This window comes from Canis lupus, unplaced genomic scaffold (genome assembly GCF_011100685.1).
Source record: "Canis lupus familiaris isolate Mischka breed German Shepherd unplaced genomic scaffold, alternate assembly UU_Cfam_GSD_1.0 chrUn_S1963H2162, whole genome shotgun sequence".
NCBI lineage: Eukaryota > Metazoa > Chordata > Mammalia > Carnivora > Canidae > Canis > Canis lupus.
The window spans coordinates 35792-55112 of NW_023330832.1; the positions used below are offsets into that span (position 1 = coordinate 35792).

General features: G+C 45.1%; 1 long non-coding RNA gene across 1 annotated transcript; it reads left to right on the forward strand.

The window, feature by feature from the left end:
• The first annotated feature begins 4392 nt into the window (after positions 1 to 4392).
• Positions 4393 to 15160, forward strand: LOC119878836. The gene is made up of 2 exons (XR_005387186.1): positions 4393 to 10555; positions 14868 to 15160. It is a non-coding gene; the product is annotated as an uncharacterized LOC119878836 (long non-coding RNA).
• Positions 15161 to 19321: the final 4161 nt, after the last annotated feature.

Genomic DNA, 19321 nt, shown 5'->3' on the forward strand with positions numbered 1-19321 from the left:
AATGTGTCTTTTCATTTATTTAGGCCTTCTTTGCCTTCTTTCAGCAATGTTTTGTAGTGTTCAGTGTAGAACCCTTGCATCTCCTCAGCTGAATTTATTTCTAAGTACTTTATTCGTCTCAATGCTTTTGTAAATGGAATTATTTTCTTAGTTTCCTTTTTTTGTTTAAAGTAGGCTCCACACCCAATGTGGGCTTGACCTCAGGCCCTGAGATCAAGAGTCAGATGCTTTACCAACTGAATCACGCAGCACCCCTCTTAGTTTCCTTTTAAGGATGTTTGCTGCTAGTATACTGATGGATACACAACTGGATTTTGTGTGGTGAGTTCAAATATTAGCTCTAATAGCTTTTGTAGTGGATTTCTTAGGATTTTTTACATATTTATTTTTTTATTGGTGTTCAGTTTGCCAACATATAGAATAACACTCAGTGCTAGCGGTGATAGAAAGGGAGGTGGGCAGGGACTGGGGGTGACTTGGTGACGAGCACAGGATTTTTTAATATATAACATTCTGGCATCTGCAAATAGTTTTCTTTCTTTTCCATATTTGGTGCGTCTTGTTTCTTTACCTTGACCGATTGCTCCGCCTAGAATGTTCAGTACAATGTTGAATAGAAGTGGCAGGAGTGAACATTTTGACTTGTCCGTGGTCTTAGGGGGATGCTTCAATTCTTTTACCATGGAATAGGATAGTAGCTGTGCGTTCTTCATAAATGCCCAATTTCAAGTTGAGGAAGTTCCCTTCTAATCCTAGTTTTCTGAATGCTTTTCATCCTGAGAGAGTACTGGATTTTGTCACATGCATTTTCTGCATCATTTTGTGGTAATCGTGTGGTTTGTTCCTTTCATTTTATTAATGTGGCATATCATGTTGATTTTCATACGTTAAGCCACCTTTACAATCGTGGGATAAATCCCACTTTGCCATGATGTATATTCCTTTTAGTTAAAATTCTTTTAATCAAGGAAACTGCTGGGTTTGGTTTGCCAGTGTACTTTTTATGTTTTTGCATTTGTAGTCGTAAGGTGTATTGGTCTGCACTTTTCTTGTGGTGTCTTAGTCTCACTTTGCTATCAGGGTAAAGTTGGCCTCATAGAATGATTTCAGAACTTGCCCCTCCCCCTTCTATTTTTTGGGAAGACTTTGAGAAGGATTTATAATTCTTCTTTTTAAAAAAATTTACATTCAATTAGCCAACATATAGTAGTACATCATTAGTATCAGAGTTAGAGTTCAATAATTCATCAGTTACCTATAACACCCAGTGTTCATCATATCACGTGCCCCCCTTCATGTCCATCACCTAATGACCCCACCCCCACCTCCCCTCCAGTGACTCTGAATTTGTTTCCTAGAGTTAAGAGTCTCTCATGCTTTGTCTCCTTCTCTGTGTGTGTATAATGTGTGTGTGTGTGAGAGAGAGAGAGAGAGAGAGAGAGATAGAGACAGAGAGAGAGAGAGAGAGAGAACATAGGTCCTTATCCATTCATCTATCAATGGGCATCTTGGCTCTTTCCATAGTTTGGCTATTGTGACCATGGCTGCTATAGACAATGGGGTGAATGTGCCCCTTCAGATCATTCCGTTTGTACATTTGGGGTAAATACCTACTAGTGCAATTGCTGGGTCATAGGGTGGCTCTATTCCTAACTTCTTGAGGAACCTCCACACTGATTTCCAGAGCGGCTGCACCAGCTTGCATTCCCACCAACAGTAGGTATAATTCTTCAGGCATTTGGTAGAATTCACCAGCGAAGCCAACAGGTCCTGAGCTTTTCTTTGTTCTAAGTTCTTCTGGATGGATTCGCTCTCTTTACTTTTTTCATGGGTCAATGGAGAATTTCTATTTTCTCATGAGTCTGTTTTGTTACATTGTGTGTTTCTAGGAAATTGACCTTTTCACCGAACTTGCCTAAATTTTGGTGTACAATTGTTCATGGAATTTCCTTGCAATCTTTTTTTTTTATAAATCTCTGCAAGGCTGATAGTAATGTCCCCACTCTGATCTTAGTGGGAACATTTCTGAATTTAGTAATCTGACTCTTCTCTCCTTTCCTAGTATACTATTGCTTTTATTTCCTTATATTCTAAGGACATATCAGCTTCATAGGCTTCCATGTGTGTCTTTCCATATAATGCCACTTGTGCTAATGTGATGGTCCTACCACCTACCAAGTCCATTAATGCCAGCTGTACATGGAATGTCTGGAGAGAAAAAAACAAACCTTGGGTGATCGACAGAAACTTTGGGTTTCCTGTCAGGTGAAATGAGGCAGACTAGACTTCATAAGTCCCTTTATAAGTAGAGAACTCATATTCAATATTCCTTTTTTTAATGCAGGTATGGTCCTTACCACAGTGCTCATTAACCTTACCTTCGTAAATAGACACAGGATTTTGGGAAAAGCTTGACCGGTGTTTTCTGACCTCCACTTTCCTCACAGGGCCCTGGGCCCATGGGCTGACTTAGAACTGGACACTTGGTGGGGGACCAGAGTTTTCCACTAAAGCTGCTAACATCAGCTTTCTGCCTGCCAGTTCTCATTATGTTCTCCTTAGAGAAATCAAGTAATACCCCAGCCAGCTGCCCCTATATCTAGACCACAGAACACTACTATGTACTCTGTATACTATCTCTCTTGCCGCAGATTCTGGTCAGTCACAAGAGACTGGCCCACCAGGGCCTTGCAGTCCAGTATGGTAACGGTGCCTACCTTGCCCTGCATAGGCTTGTGCCACCACTGGGACTCTGCCTCTTGAGAATCCTGTTGTCTCCATTGATTGCCAGTCCCATGCTAGCATCTCTTGCTTCCAACAATGGTTTGCAGAGGAGAGTCGGCACTGGGCTTCTCAACGATGCCGGTGCCACTACTTCACCAGCACATTCCTTTTTTTGAGCAGGGATTTCTGAGCAGCCCTCCGACGAAACAGAGGCTGGAGGTAGGACATCTGATCTTACATTATATATCATATCTAAAAACCTACTCCCTTGGACCTTCTCACCTATTCTACCATTTTCTCTGCCTAGGAAGTTCTAGTATTTCCGTGTCATTTGCTGCAAACACTTGTCCACGCTTATATCACGTGTACAGGAGGCTGCTGAGTTGGCCCCTTTCAGGACATCAAACCCCGAGTCACAGCTCTGTGCCCCCATGTTAATAAGTTCTCCCCATACGGACTTATATTCTGTTCTCTCTCTTGGGGGTCCAGCATTCTCAAAATCCATTGCACATACATTGTCTCACTTCATGCAAGTACCTAAGAGCCAGGTCCTACAGTTTTCTTCTGAATACAAGGCATTTCCCATCCAAAGCGAACTTCCTTTTTTCTTTCTTTCTTTCTTTTTTTTTTTTTTTTTTGGTGCTTTCTAACCTAGTCTCACCTACCCTTGTTATTATTCCAATGGTAATGGAGGTTAGCCGAGATTAATGTCGAATAAGTGAAGCAACATCTGTCCCAGCAGGTACCTTAGATGAAGTCTTTTCAGCGTCTCCGAGAACAAGGAAGCTACTCTCCAGTAGCAAGGGTCAGGGGGTTGCTAATGCCCAGGTGAGGTTTCAGGGGGTTCTGGGTATTCAGTATTTCCATGCTCATCACCTTAGTGTGTCTCGAGGTTCCACTATGTCTTTGTCAGATGCACACTTAAATATGGAGACCTGTCAATTCTGTGCATGCCGTCTCCATGCAGCTCTGCCAACCAACAGAGTCAGGACCCGATGTTCCACCCTCTGCCTTGTGACCGTAGGAGAGGAGGCCTCCTTAATCCACGAGGTTAGGGTGGGTGACAGGTTGGACTAGCCCATCAGACACACACACACACACACACACACACACACACACGCACCCATGCTACAGAAACAGATTAGGGCGATCTTAGAACCCCCTAACAACTGCTCAGGCTGGAAGGTATCTCAGAGTCCACACAGCCAGCCCCCCAATTCGGCTACACATCCCGAATGTGATCCTGGTTCACATGGGATCTTTGTGGAGGAGAAGAGATGCATGTCCTAGGCATGTCCGCCCTCTTCAGTGGATGCCTCAGGCATACATGACACTCCAAGAGGGAGAGGGTCCTCACCCTTCACGCCAAACCAAAGGACACCCGCAATTTCACAGGCATGGGGAAATCTGGGGTTCTGGTTTCACATGTAGGCCATCAAACCATGATACTGATAACGATTTCTTACTAAGAAGGCAAAGTAGTGCCTCACAGTCACCTTACAAATGAGAGAGTCTTCAACTGTATCTTAATTAATCTACTGACTCACAGTGCCAGGAGTGGATGATGGGTGGATGGCTGGATGGCTGGGTGGGTGGATGCATGATGGATGGATGGATGAGGTAGTGAAGAAAATATTAGAATGTAGAGCCAGATATGGCCATAGGAGAAGGCTGAAGTTGAGTGGTCTATTTGGCTCGGGAGACACGATGTTCATAGAAGAACTAGAGTGTATTGTTCCAGTGTGAAAGGTCCACAGACAGCATGAGATGGTGTGTTTCCAAGTACATTCCAGGACCATGAGGATGTCATGTGGATTAGCCCAAGCAGAACGCCTCAGGAGTCATTGGCATCTCTCAGGCAGCATCCAAAGAAGTTGCCTTTGGGCCTGAAGCTTACACAATTTGGAAGGCCCTCTTCTAAACTTATGCAAAATGAACATGAAAGCGAATATTGATTTAGGATGTGAAGAAAATTCATAATGAACTTTTAAAAATGATGACTAAATCACTGAAATTCCAATATAGCATGTACACACACACAGGTGTGTGTGTGCATGGATTAAGACACAACTGTGTAGTTGTACAATCTAAAGTGTGAAGAAGCACAAGTTCAAAGTGAAAGATACAACGTTTTATTGGGAATCAAAACAGCTAACTCTTGCAAATTTTACACACATATTCACACAAATCACATGGCCGTGTGAACATATAACATAGGCCCGTGAGTGACAGCTGAGTCCCTCTAAGAATAGAAATGCACTCGGGTTCATGTCAGACCAATAGTGCTCATTTCCACATCACATTTTAAAAGCAAACTAGCTTTTCTAACATTTTTTTCCTCAAAAAACCTTACTTTCCTAAAGTTACTATCCCCACTTTCAAGTTAAGATAACAATTCATAGGATTCAGGGTTTATCTTTTAGTTATGCACGTTTCATTGTACCCTGAAAACAGCCACAGTTAGCCAAATGGAGGCTTTTCTGTAGCTCATTTCTGGTTCCCAGATCCCGGTCCATCTATTGCTCACACAGCTTGGAACGACTTACCAGCCTGCATATATTACTGCCGGAACCTGTCAGGGCTAGCCAGTGAATAAATCAAAAGAGAACGCTGGCTTGGTTTGAGATAGATGACTGCATCTTAGGGGACACAGTTCCAGAACAAAGTGCATGCTTTCCTACAATGTGTGCCACTTAGATGGGCTCCCAGCAGTGAACCTGGACTCCAGCTAGGTCTAAAATCGCTAAACTGTGTGTCTGATTAGTTGTCTTCCACAGAGGAATAAGCCACTACATGCAAAGCATCCCATCAGTCAGGAAGACAGCTAGGAGCCTGTTTGTTTTAGGAAACCACTTAGCCACTGAGCAAGAACTGCTTCCCTAAGTGGAATCTCAGGCAAGTGTAGAGGTCACAGTCTCGCACAGGCCGACAAAATGTTCACCGCACATTGAGATGTCGTTCACTCCCATGTGGACTACATGCAGATGACCAGTCATTACCTTTGGGTTTCAGACGGCTTTTCCAGGAACCATGAGAAGGTAGTGACAGTATATCGCAAACATCTGTGCCGTTGGCTTCACCCCTCAGGGCTTTTCTTCCACACAGATAAGCATGGCAGATCGAATTCAAGGAATTATCCTAAGAACCAATGCACTCATTTACACCGAGGTGTCACAGAGAGAGTGAGAAATCCATGTGATGTTTCTGCGAAAATCCATCTTACATTTTAAAAGCGATTGTTGCTTCATGTCTGACACCAGGGCTCTTTCACGTCATAAGAGATCGTGCGTCCCGTATTTAAAATATGAAGTGCTCTCCAAAGCAACCTTATGAAAACATCTAGACAATGACACATCCAAGTAAGTAGAGAGAAGTACAACGGTCTGCAGTATTTTTTTTTTTATCAAATTAGTTTGCAAGGCATTTGAGAACTAGAAACGATGGTGGCCGTGCTACGCACAAGTGCCACAGATGGATCCAAAATGAACCCAGCATGTTCCCGGGGTCTCAAACTCCTAGAACGTATGTACATGGCATAGAGAATGGAAGGATCCCGCATTGCATACAGACAGGCAATGAGAGGTCTCCCTGCTGCAGTGTGGGCACAGGAGGGCTTACTTATTAGCTTTGCCCCTTGGTGCCGATCTCTATCGCATTTTCTTTAAGATATTTTTATCAAACAGCTCTTTTTCTCGGTAATGCACGGGTGGGCCCCGTAGGTACTTTTCTTCTGCCTCCTTATAACCTAATCCGTCAAGTGCAGCAATTGAACAAATGATTGCTTCTGGCAGAAGAACTTCCAGAACAAAACTCACTTTGTCGTCCCTTGCCAGAGTCAGCCTCTTCTTGTCTATTTGTTTGTAGATTTCTTGTAAATGTCCCACCACGACATCCAACTGGTCTTCATCCTCCAGGTATGTTTCAACGCAGAGCGTGTACCTGTTGGAATTCAGAAACGATGTCAGCCACCTGGACTGTTTCCTGCCTTTGACAATGTCCAGAAGGTGGTGATCGGCCCCCTTCGTTTTCACGATGAAGTCCACGAGCCTCTGGTTGGCTCGGTCCCGAGCAGCCCTCATCCGGTCAGGGAGAATCTTCTTGCGGGGCCTCTTCCCGCCCACGGAGGTCTCCTCCTCAGAATCCTCCAGGTCGGCATAATTGACCTTTGGGAAGTCAGCCTCCAGATCCCCGTCCTGGATGGCTTTCCTAACTGGGTAACTGACGTCAGCAGCATAATAGTCCAGGAAGGAGCCTGCAAAAGACCCACAAGTGAGCCCTTCTCTGTAGTGAGAAATCAGGGAGAAACACCAGTTCACACTTTGCTCGTACATTTTCCTGGCTCTCTTCATCAGTGTTTCTTTCTCTTTGCAGTCCAGGGGCTTTAATCTTCGAAGAGGAACTCGAATGCCACTCATTTCAGCGTGCATGTTTGCCTCAATCAAAAGCACCCTTGCAGTCTGCTCTGCTTGGCTGACGCTCTTTACCACCGCTGGCCAAAAGGGGTGATTTTGAAATTTAAACCAGACCATCATTCCTCCTTCAATGGGACAAGGCTCCTGTGGAGAAAGCGTGCTGGTCAGTTGTCCCATTTCCTGGCTGACATCCTTCTTAATAGCAGTGGTGGGGTTCACAGCCTTTGAGCTGGCCGAAGGTCGAGATTCCTGCAGCCCTTTCTCAAACTCTGGTACCTGCAGCTTCCTTCTCCTGTTTGCCAGACGGAGTGAACAACGCGGCCTCAGGTTAGGGGCGCTGGAGGAGGCTGCCGCACCTTCCATGCCTGGCTCCCAGGGACCCTCTCCGTGGTCCTCAACATTCCCGGAGGAGGCAGAGCGCTCAGAGGAGGCATCCGGGGTCTTTGCGTGGGTGTCAGGTGCCTCTTCTTTCGGAGCCTCCTCGGGCACAGTGAGGTTGAAACCTGGTGGCGGAGATGGAAGGATGCCTCCATCTTCAGCCCCGGTACCCGCCTCCTTGGCTATGCGATGCAAAGACCTAACTCTTGAGGTGTCCCTCTTTTCCTTGCCCTCTTTCTCACCACCATCTTCTGAAAGTGACGGTAAGTTCGGGCGCCTGCTGGAGCTTGGTGAGGACTTTGCTTGCCTTTTCCTTGGAAGGGGAGTGAGGGTTGTGTGTGCCTGTGATTGGCCGCCATCTGGGGCATCCTGTCTCCGAGAATGCACCAGCCGCGATTTGAGGTTTCTGCGTTTCCTGAGACGCCTCAGTAAGATCCCTTTGGCCTTCCGGTAGTCTTTAAGAGATCGCTTTCTTGGTCCCCTTCGGGACGGTGTAGTGGTCTCTGGATCATCCGATGCTCCTGCTGGGCGCACATCTGCTCTCTCCTTCAGAATCTCCAATGCCACTGAAAGAGCGTTTCTGTAAGGCACTTCCTGTCCCGCTGGGACACTGGCCTTCGACTGGGCTGTTAGCAAGGAGGTAATGGATTCAATCTGAGACTCGTTTAGGATCTTTACGTCTGTGCTTTTCACTTTAATTTTTTCATCTACCGAGAGTATTTCAACTTCTAGAGAAAGTGCTCCTTTCCTCTTATTTCTTGGTGAGACCCCGGATCTGGACAAAACCCTTGCTGGCCACAAGTGGTCTTTCCAGTTGCACAGGACATACTCAGCATCCATTGTGATTTGGGTGTCCTCTCAAGAGGTGACTAATAGAGGTTGAGGGTTCTGGCCGTCAGACACACAGGCACGGCACATCTTCCCTAAAACAATGTCCTTCAGCACGCCTTTTGGCCTCGGGCCACAAAGGGTTTACTGCTTGTGTGGACCCTCCTTCTTCACCTGAGTCTCCCAGAGTCACGGAACGGACTGTATAGGAGAACACTGGAATGTGGAAAAGGAAGAGAAGAAAACCATTAGGAGAAAAAATTACTTTTGTGAACGTAGAAGAACATCGGTCACTGAGAATTGAAAGGAGATAAAACAAAGAACTATAAAGAGTTTGTGTGTCAGATAGGGGGAGTAAATACAAGGCAAGTATCGGGGAACATACAGAAGATGCCTGAGGAGTTTTTTAACCTTCCATACCCAACTTCTTGCCCTGCTTGTTGCCACTCCGTATTAAAGAGCATCTGTGTGGGGAGGCGGGTGTCGTTTTCCAGATCTCATTTGTGTTATTGGCCGTCTTGTGCCTTTTGTGCTCCCTGGGGCTCATCCTGGGGGGATGCTTCACTCGGTCCTTATTTTCTGGGGGGCGCTGATGCCACCCTGTGCACCCAAGGAAGCCAGGGACGATCTCCAGCCTACAGACCCTGAATGCCAGCCAGCCCAATCTTGGGTTCAAGAGCATGAGCTTAGAATCCAGAGGTTCACGAAGATCATCCTGGTGGTTACTGGTGCCATCCTTCATAAGGATTGCTACAGGCATGGGCCATTGGCTTGACCTGCCCTTTTGCATTGCACTACGGTGGCTCAAAAGGCTGTTGCCCACCCCCCTCCCCGCCCCCAGAGCTAAATTTTCGGAAAGAGATGGCTGTAGAGCGAGGAGCGGAATAAGCCACACTCCAAATGTCAACATGAAATGACTGCAAGTGAAATGTTTAGTAAAATAGGAACGTCTTACAAAACAGCACGTAGATCGAGGGAGGCGTGAGTCTTTTCGCGGCACCTGTTGGTTCACACGTTCCAACTGCTTGTCCGGCAGACCCTTTCCTCTGCTCTGTGCCTCTGAGGTGCACAGTCCTTCCAGGGATCAAATGGCCTCAAATGTAGATACCCAGGACGTACGTACCTCTAATGTTAATCTAGAAAATCAGAAAGGCAGATGGGAAATTAAGTCAACGAAATGGGGATGGAGTCATCATTTTCCCTTCCCCAGCTCTGGAATACAGGCTATTCTGAAGCAGAAATGTTAGTTACATCTCATTTGGAATGTAGACCTGTCTCTCTGCTTCCTTCGTTTGAATTTCAAAAATATTTCCATGTTAACCTGTTTAGTTTAGGCTGGTCCTCCTATTTCAGAACCATGGCCACTACTACAGCTTTCATAATAGCCTTTTTGTCCGTCTTAAATGCAAGGATTTAGTAGTAGCAGCGTTTTGTGTGTGTGTGTGTGTGTGTGTGTGTGTGTGCGCGCAACAAAACGGTGTCTATTATGTAAGTGTGTGTTGGTGTTTCTAAAGTAAAATTGTGAAGAGAAAAACCATGCAGAGGGGTATACACGGGGGCAATACATGATAGATGCTTACTGTCAACATGATGGTGTGAGCGTTCAGCGCACGTTCCCAATGCGCCATCTACACACGCGTGCACATATGCCTAGCACTGTATTTCTTCACTCAAGAGCAGTATGGGATCACTGTTTCGTGGGAATCTGATTTTTTGCATCAGTTTTGTGAATCACTTTTTGCAATGCGGTTTCCCTGACATTTAAAAACTTCATTTAAATACATTTCAAACTTTTAGATGTGTGTCATGCAGAAAATGCAGTTGTTCTCTCAATCCCCCTTCCGACCCGTCAGGAAATACCTGTTAATGGGTTCTACTTTTCCACATATACTGTTCAATTACGTATCACAGTTCGCTTACAGATTTTAGTTCATCCAGTATCGGTTTCAAATGGTACGCTTTGATTTACAACAGATTATTTCCCTAAGAAAACACATGTATGCAGGACTTTGTTCACACATACTCCTAGCTACAATATGAAACGTATGATGACTAATGACACAGACTTTGGGCCCAGCCTGCACAAACCTTTTCTTGCCAGAATGTATGATCATGCAGGTATTGTGTCCTCTGCTTTACAGAACTCAGTGTACTGGCTCTTAGATCACGGGTGTCGGGTGAGGACACAGAACAGAGAGGAGAAGGAAAAACAGGTAACTCAACCAACTGCAGTCTCCCTGCAGCATGACCTGCCAGTCTCTCACACAGAACAGGAGTGCCTGAGTCACCTGAGCTCCAACCAGACCCCCAAGACAGACACACACACACTCACAGATACATACACAGACTCAGAGTGATGAGGTTAGAGACGCAAGATGCCTGATATTGATGCATGGAATCCATGTTTTCTGCTCTACGCATGCATGCAAATGTTGTTGCTTCCAGGGCAGCTCGTCTCAGTTCCTTATCTTGGAATTACACACGGAGAATCTAAAATGCTGTTTAACACCATAAAGTAGGAAAACCATTAAGGATCAGTAAGCTGATCACCCAGAAGGAATGCGAACTGCAAATATATGAGTCTCGCACTTTTAAATTCTGTTTAAACCTATTTTCTATAGAAAGGGCTTTAAAAACCATAGCACCTATTTGAATATTCTCTCCCATTCACGTTTGTGTACATCTGTTCAACTACGAAGCACTTTAATGGAGTAACTTGCAGCGGACAACCAAAATATCAATTGCAATCATTTTGTCCGGTTACCAAAACGATGCACCCTTGAGAGACGCATTCAGAAGGAAAGGGTTTTTAATGAAAATATAAAATCCTCCATGGCCTACTCACCATGTGCTTTGGCCCACTGTCCAAACAGCTTCCATTGAAGGGTTGGCACATAATGTTGCAGATGATTTCCTTATTTTTTCATCCTGACAGGAGCACAGCTCTCTTCTTTCCCTCTAAGGGTGCATCCAGGTGGGTGTGTAGACAGACACGTGGCAGTTGGAGAGAAAGAGGGACAGATAGAGGGAATTACATGTAAATGTTGATCCTCTTCTGCACACCAGGAACAAGTATTAAAAATAGAACCCTGAATGACACTGAAGTAACTATTAAAGTGACCCCCAATTCTCGGAGGGCTTGGATCTGAACATGTATCCACAATTCTAGTTTACAGTCATACCAAACATGCCTGCCCAGTAAAAATGAATAGAATAAAACAGAAGGGGAATCGTAGAAGTAACAACTCCACGATTTGTAACTTCAGGGTCAATTCCAGACCATCAAGAAATAGAACCCTCAGATGAACCAGCTTCAATTTTTAAGTCCTGCTGTTAACTCTAGTCCATTTGCTCCTTGGCTAAGGAATGAGAGAACGTGGTGGCAACGAATATTTATTTCTCCAATCAATCGCCGTGACTTTTGGAAGAATGATTTTGGAAGCTTTGTTCCTTAACTCCTTTCCCCGTTGAGGGCTGTGATCACTTCCAAACAAAAACGAAAACAACCCTCTGAACGTGTTGTCTCAAAACAAGGGCACTGTCCTTGATAGGACTCCTGCACCCCTCCACTCCCCAGAGGCAGAACTTCTCTCATCTTTACCCCAACACCCTCTCATCCCTTCCCTAAAACCAGTGCTTATTTATTGGACTTTTTGTGTGTGTGGTTTTCATTCTGAGATGGAGGAGGAAGGCGGGGCCATAGGTAGAGGGAGATGGAATCTTAAGTAGGCTCCATGCCCAATGCAGAGCCCCACACGGGGTTCGATCTCATGACCCTGATATCATAACCTGAGCTGAAATCAAGAGTGTTGACCCCAACCGACTGAGCCACCCAGGCACACCTTGGAGCTTCTTTTAAGCTGTAGGCTTTGTGACCTTAAACTGTCCCCAAAACATGTATTTCCATGAATGGACGAGTTAGCAGTTCCCCCTTTTGGCTATAAAGGCACATTTCACGCAATTTCACTTAGAGAGAAAACACGTTCTTGCCTACTGTTACACCTTTCCAGTGCCCCATGAATCCAGCATGAACTTTCCACCTGTCAAAGTTTTTAACCTCATTCCATTTGTAGAGCAACTGAGTGGGAATTGCATCTTCAAACCTTTCCCTTATGTTGCTCACTAGTTTCATAAACTCATGGAGGTCACACCTATTTGGAAATGTGGACCATTTTTGTATAAACATTTCAGTGGCAAGTAGCGCAGACTGAAAAATCGTGAACCGCCCTCAGTTCTACCAAAGAACTGAAAAAACTAGGCTTGCTTCTCACCTACCAATGATCAGCTACAACACTCAGAGCACCTACACATTCAAATTGCCAAACTCTGCCCCCCATTTTCCCTTAAGAAAGAAGGAACCACAGCAACTACGCTTGCAGGCACACACCATCAAGAGCTCTAGAGCTGCCCAGAGGAGCAGAACCATGAGTGCTTGTGCAAAGGACGACACAAACATCAAGGTTCCCCTCAGGGCCTTATTTTAAGACTAGAGTGACTTCTGTCCCATTCCTTTAGCAAACTCAGGTGGTTTCTCCCATCAAGCAGGCCAATTTTCTTCCAGAGATTCTCTGTTACCCCTCCAGTCACTGTTACCTGCCACAGGGAGACCTCCACTTCCCTCTCTAACAGTGATGAAATCATGCACAGCCTTAGGACTGAAAAAGTCAAGGGCATCCTGGTCTTTCCTGCAGGCGAGACTTCCATAATTACTGATAGCCCGGCGAGCGGACAAAGTGTGTATTTCAGAACCTATTAATTTCCCTGTGTCGTGCACAAGGAGAAAAAGGTGCCCTAATTCACAAGACAACTCACTGCATCGTAGCTTGTCATAACGGCATTGGGTGTCTGCCAGGTGCTTGCTACCCATGGGAATAGACTAACAAACCGATAATCTAAGCCAACAAGGGCATGTTATGCATCCAACACAAGGACTGATGCAGACCTTCATGTGCTGACAGAGGACAAAAATTCATTCACTCCCCCCCCCCAAAAAAAAATATATCTAGAGACCAGTGAAGCGCAAGTAATACGCTTTCCGTAAGGCACACATTCACATGAGAGCAACGGTGTCTACTTCATCTTTGGATACAAAGACATGTCAATGCAAGAGAAGAGTCCAGAATGATAAACAGAAATGTCATGGCACTGTTGCATTGGCAAGAGAGGAAGGAAAAGGACAGAAGTGGGTGGTGAGGGTAGACATCATTTCTCAAATGTTTTAAAACATTACACGGAGGACACATTTACGTGTACATAGGCACCGAAACCTTACTTTGCAAAGATTCTAAGGTGATATGAAATGAAATCCTGGATGTAAGTGAACAAAAAGCAGGCAAGCAAAACAGTACCAACCATTGCATAGAAAGCGATGCAAATACATTGCAAATGTCTTTGAGGTACATTTTCTATGGATCAAAGGAAATGTTCATTATTAAAATGTATATATTTAACCACAGAAGATATATTGTACTTCGGTCCAAGAAGAGAGAAGGGCTGCTGAATGTGTGAAGGAACAATAGGCAACAATGTTCCAAAATATCAGATGGTGTATTGAGATGCCAACCTGCAAGCATAATATATTCCGTCCCTCTCCCTGCTCTCCCTCTCTCTTCCTCTCTCTCTAACATTCACACACACACACACACACACACACACACAGGTCTAGGCTCATCATGGTTAAACTTCTAGAACCCAGTGGGAAAAGAACAGCTTTAAAAGCAAAGAGGGAAAACCAGCATGACTTTTAGGCAACACTCTCTTCCTATTTTTATGAAAGAGAACTTGAGTCATTTGGAGATCAAAAAAGAAAAAAAAAAGTACAATTGAGCAATGACGCAAGAGTGTCATGACAGGAAGAGTGGGCACTTGTAGTTCCAGAGAGCGCAACGGAGGATACGGTGGTTCTGAGAAGCCGTGACGTCTGAAGAGGAGACCTCAGAGCGTGGGCTCCGACCTTGTCTGTTAGAGATGTTTCTTAGATCATGTGTGTGTCGGCTACTCAGAGTGAGCACAATATCATCCCCTAGGCTACACAGAGTCACATTAGATCTTCCAATCCTACCCATTTGCCTCATTTGCTGACTTCTTTCTCCCTCTCATTTCACACACATAATAACTTGACTCTAAGTCAGTGCAAGCGAGTCAACTTACATCTTTAAGGGTTCATGGGACAATCATCAAGCAGAGGTACATGATGAGGAATATTTGGGGATCTCTGCTTTCAAGAAGTCAGGTAACAATGCCCTCGGGCAATGGTGTCACCTTAGGACAGCAGAAAGGGGCCCTGGTGTGACAGAGGTATTCAGTCACCTAAGCTCCCCAGCCCCAAGAGAAGCTGCCATCCCCTCTGATAAAACAGGAGGGATTAGAGCTCTTAAAGTCCAACTAAAACCCACACACTGGCAACACACAAACACACACACGACTCACACATTGATAGCAGACACTGACTAGTCCGACGTTTCTACAGGTACTCCATCTCTCCAGTCTGTAAATATCCTTGTTAAATGTTTCTTCTGTCTCCAGGAAAGAATGGCTTACCCCAGTTGTCATGGAAACCAGAATGTCATCAGAAAAGGTCTTCCTGATGTTCGCTTTCTATGGAAACCAGGAAGTACTAATACCTCCTCAGATGCAGAGCGTCGATCGTGGTCTCAGTCAATTACACCCTGACCAATCCAGTGAATGAATGAATGAGTTTGTGAGTGAATGAATGAATGAAACATTGAAGACAATATCTGATGGTCTCAGAAAAGGCACTGAGGGCAGGGGAGTTTTTGCAAAATGGGTTATGGAAGAAATAAAGTGGAAAGATAACAGCTTCTGTCTTCCCTTCACACACACACACACACACACACACACGCTTAGGATCCAGGTTCCGTTAAGGACCTCCTTTCAACGTGCCAAGACACATGAGGCCGTGTGTGTTTGTGTGGGTGGGATTCAAGGACTCTCAGTCAATTAAAAATGACCCAAGAGGAGAAGACGTGTCAGGACAAAGGCCCTGGGTGTCAGAGGTCCATTTGCCTTAACTAGAAACTCGGGTTGCAACAAGACCAAATGACCCTCAGTGTACCCTCGGACGACTGTGTACTGACAAGGTTTTCGGGACACCAGTGGTTCCTGAGAAGAGAGGCGAGTCCCCAAAAATGTCCCCGATGGAGGACAATAGGGAGATAGAGATGAGCCTCTCACATTTGGGATGTGCGCTCAGCTTGTACTGCCGCAACCACACTGCCAATGAAGGCTAAGCCCAGAGGTAGGGCTCCTCTCAGAAGGGCACACAGCACACACTTCCTCTCTCATTGTCATCTACATCAGGGGACAGAGCTGCCCTGTGATGTAGCTCTTGTTTCCTGTTAATGAGCTCCAGGCAATTCTTCTGTGGCCAGTCCTGGGCAGTGTGATGTGCTGGGAACAGGCTTTCGGGAGGGGAGATTGCAGTTCCGAGCTCCAGGGTTTTCCTATTTCCATGTTGTAAGTACTACCATTATGGCCGAATTCAAACCACTGACACGATGTCACCGAATGCTGATTTGGCAAGTGATGCCCCAAATCAGCCCTCACAAGGTGACGGTTCCAGACAGACCCAGCACAGCCATGGACCCCAGATTCCAGAGCCAGACAAAGCCCTCTCGTTCTACGTGCAATCCACGAGAGCAGGGCAAGCTGGACTCTTACACAGAACTGTGTGCCACCTGAATGAAGGCTTTCGAAAGGTTCTTGGTGAAGAGGAGAGGAAGAGGCATACCAAGAGCCTCCATGTATGTAGCCTATGTAGTTTTAGGGGTGGGAAAATAGTGGGAAGCACCCATGGCCAATCTTTTCAAATCAGAGATGCTTTCTGAAAGACCAACTGTTTCCCCTTAATGTTAGACATTCTAGGGGGCGTTAACAGCTATTGTTAGGCTTTGGTTTGCAATTCCGACTGACTAATAATATTGAGCATATTATCATGTGACTTTTGGCCATTTGTTTATCTTCCTTCGGGAAATACGTACTCAGATCTCTTTCCCATCTTTATTTGTTTTTTCATTTGGTTGGAGTTGTAAGGGTTCTTTCTATACTCTGGTTGCTAGACTCTCCCTAGACATATGATTTGCAAGGGGAACCCTGGGTGGCTCAGCGGTTTGGTGCCTGCCTTTGGCCCAGGGCGTGATCCTGGGGTCCTGGGATCGAGTCCCAAGTCAAGATCCCTGTATGGAGCCTGCTTCACCCTCTGCCTGTGTCTCTGCCTTCCTCTTTCTCTCCGTGACTCTCATGAATAAATACATAAAATACTTTTTAAAAAATCATATGGGCAGCCCGGGTGGCTGAGCGGTTTAGCGCCAACTTCAGCCCAGGGCATGATCCTGGAGACCCGGGATCGAGTCCCACATCAGGCTCCCTGCATGGAACCTGCTTCTCCCTCTGCCTGTGTCTCTGCCTCTCTCTCTCTCCTCTCTGCGTATTCTCATGAATAAATAAATAAAATCTTTTTTTAAAAGACATATGATTTGACAATGTTTTCTCCCATCTTTATGATATCTTTCTCTCTCTCTCGATAGTCATTTATTTTTTGTTCTTTTAAAAAAAGATTTTACAAATTTACTTGAGAGAGAGAGTGAGAGACAGAGAGAGAGAGAGACAGAGAGAGAGAGGGAGAGAAAAAGAGAAAGAGAGAGAGAGAGATAACAGAAGCAGGAGGAGCAGCAGAAGAAGCAGGCTCTCCGCTGAGCAGGGAGCCCGATGCGGCGCTCAATCCCAGGACCACAACCCGAGCCAAAGGCAGATGGTAACCGATTGAGCCACCCAGGTGCCCAAAGATGGTGTCTTTTAATGCAAAAGCTTGTTTTCATTTTGGTGAACGTCAATTTACCCATTTTTTTTTCTTTTGTTGCTTTTGGTCTAATGTTTAAGAAATCCGAGGTCATGGAGGTTTACTGCTATCCTTTATTCTAAGAGTTTTATAATTTTAGCTCTCACGTTTAGGCGTTTTGTGTATCCTGTGACTAGAGTGTCCAAGTTTGTTCATTTGTATGTGGATATACCGCTGTCCCAGAGCCACTTGTTGAAGAGACTATCCTTACCCCCTGGATGGTCATCATCAGTCATCCCTCACCCAACATATTGGTGTAGTTACGGGAACCAGTGAAATGCTGAGCATTATGAGGAAGGGGATCAGAAGTACAACATAAATCATTGGCTTAGCCTGGACCGTTAACTCGAAGTAGACACTATGGAAGAAGGATCGGACTGAATAAAATATTGAAGATTTGCTTCCAAATCTTAGATGAAAGAAGTAACATGTGTGATTAAAAACAGATGGAAAAAATAAAAGCCCAGAGCTGGTAGCAAATCAAGGCAGGCACCAAAAGGTGAAAGGTCCAAAGAAAATAATATAGGGGGCAGAGAGAGAGGGAGGGGGGGGGGAGAAGGATGGAAGCAGATAGTATCCCTCACTTTCAAATCGTATAGTACATCTGAGTAGTGGAATGAAGCATGAATTTCATTTCCTCTGTAAATTTTCTATTTTGTGAAAATTATCCTATCGTGAGTCTTTATTGCTTTTATAATTAGAAGAGAGACTTGACAGGAGAACTTAAGTTAACAAAGAGCGCTCTGTATTAAGTTATTTTTGGAAAGTAGACCGTTCTTTATGAGCTAACCTCTGGAAGGATAACTTCAAAATTCCAGAAAACCTCTTGGCACTGCCGTAAGAAATCACAACGTGCTGAAATGATCTATAGACAGGAGTCATCCAATACCTGTGTTTTTCTATAGTCGGAGGACCTCTGAGATGTATCAATTTGATTTCTCCTTACAAGTGTAAAACAGACAAGTTCACGGTCGGTGTTAGAAAAGTCAAAAGCTGTTATGACTCAAAAGGTGTCATAACTCATCTTGGTTAGTCATGGAGCAGATGGTCCACTAAAGTCCCTTGTTCCAATTTCTTTCCTGATTTTCAGATTTTTAATATTTTCCTCACATCCTTGGTGGGCATTTGCAAAACAAAGACAGTGGTTTTATGAAGCCGCCAGATGGAGATATTGAGCTGCCACTGTTTGTGACAGTCAGGTCCTTCTTGACTAATACAGTGGTTCCAAGTTTGAGAGCAACCTGGAGAATTTACTGAAAATGCAGATTCCTAGTGCACGCCCACATGGTTGATTGGGCAGGCCTAGGACAGATCCAAGGGAATCTGGACTAAACACTCTCCTTTCAGGGATTCTGATATATCGGTGATCCCATGCACCACCCTTTGAGAAGCTCTGATGTAAATGGCCATTGAAATCATGCACATAGGTGGAAACATTTAGGGAACGTGTATCGATTGAGAAAAGAATCAAGTAAAACCAAGTCCTGAGGAACATCATCATGCGAAGGCTCATTTGAAGAGAAGGAGCTAGCAATGGTAAGAAGGAGTCGCCAGAATGAAAGGAGATAACGGGGAGACTATGCAGTTATGGAGGCCAAAGGAAAACAGAGAGAGTGGGAGGGAAAAAAAAGGAGATAAGAAGGGTCAACCAGACTGCATGCATTTTTGATCGAATTTATTCACACATCCGTCATCATCTTCTCTGACTTCTTTGGAAGAAATACTGCCTTAAACAGTAAGAATGTGGGATCCCTGGGTGGCTCAGCGGTTTAGCGCCTGCCTTCGGCCCACGGTGTGATCCTGGAGTCCCGAAATCGAGTCCCACATCGGGCTCCCTGCATGGGAGCTGCCTATGCAGCTGCATCCGTGCCAGCTGCGCCTTTCCAGTTCCAGAAGCTTTCCTAGCAATGCCACCAGTATCATCTGGGACACGTATCATGGCCAGCCCATGGGCTGGACTGAGCCACGTGCTCATCTTCTGCCTCTGCCTGTGTCTCTGCCTGTCTCTCTCTCTCTCTCTCTCTCTCTCTCTCTCTGTCTCTCACGGAAAAATAAATTTAAAAAAAGAGTAAAAATGCCCTTGTGATGTCTGACACACCCTAAGTTATTCATGTACTTGAAA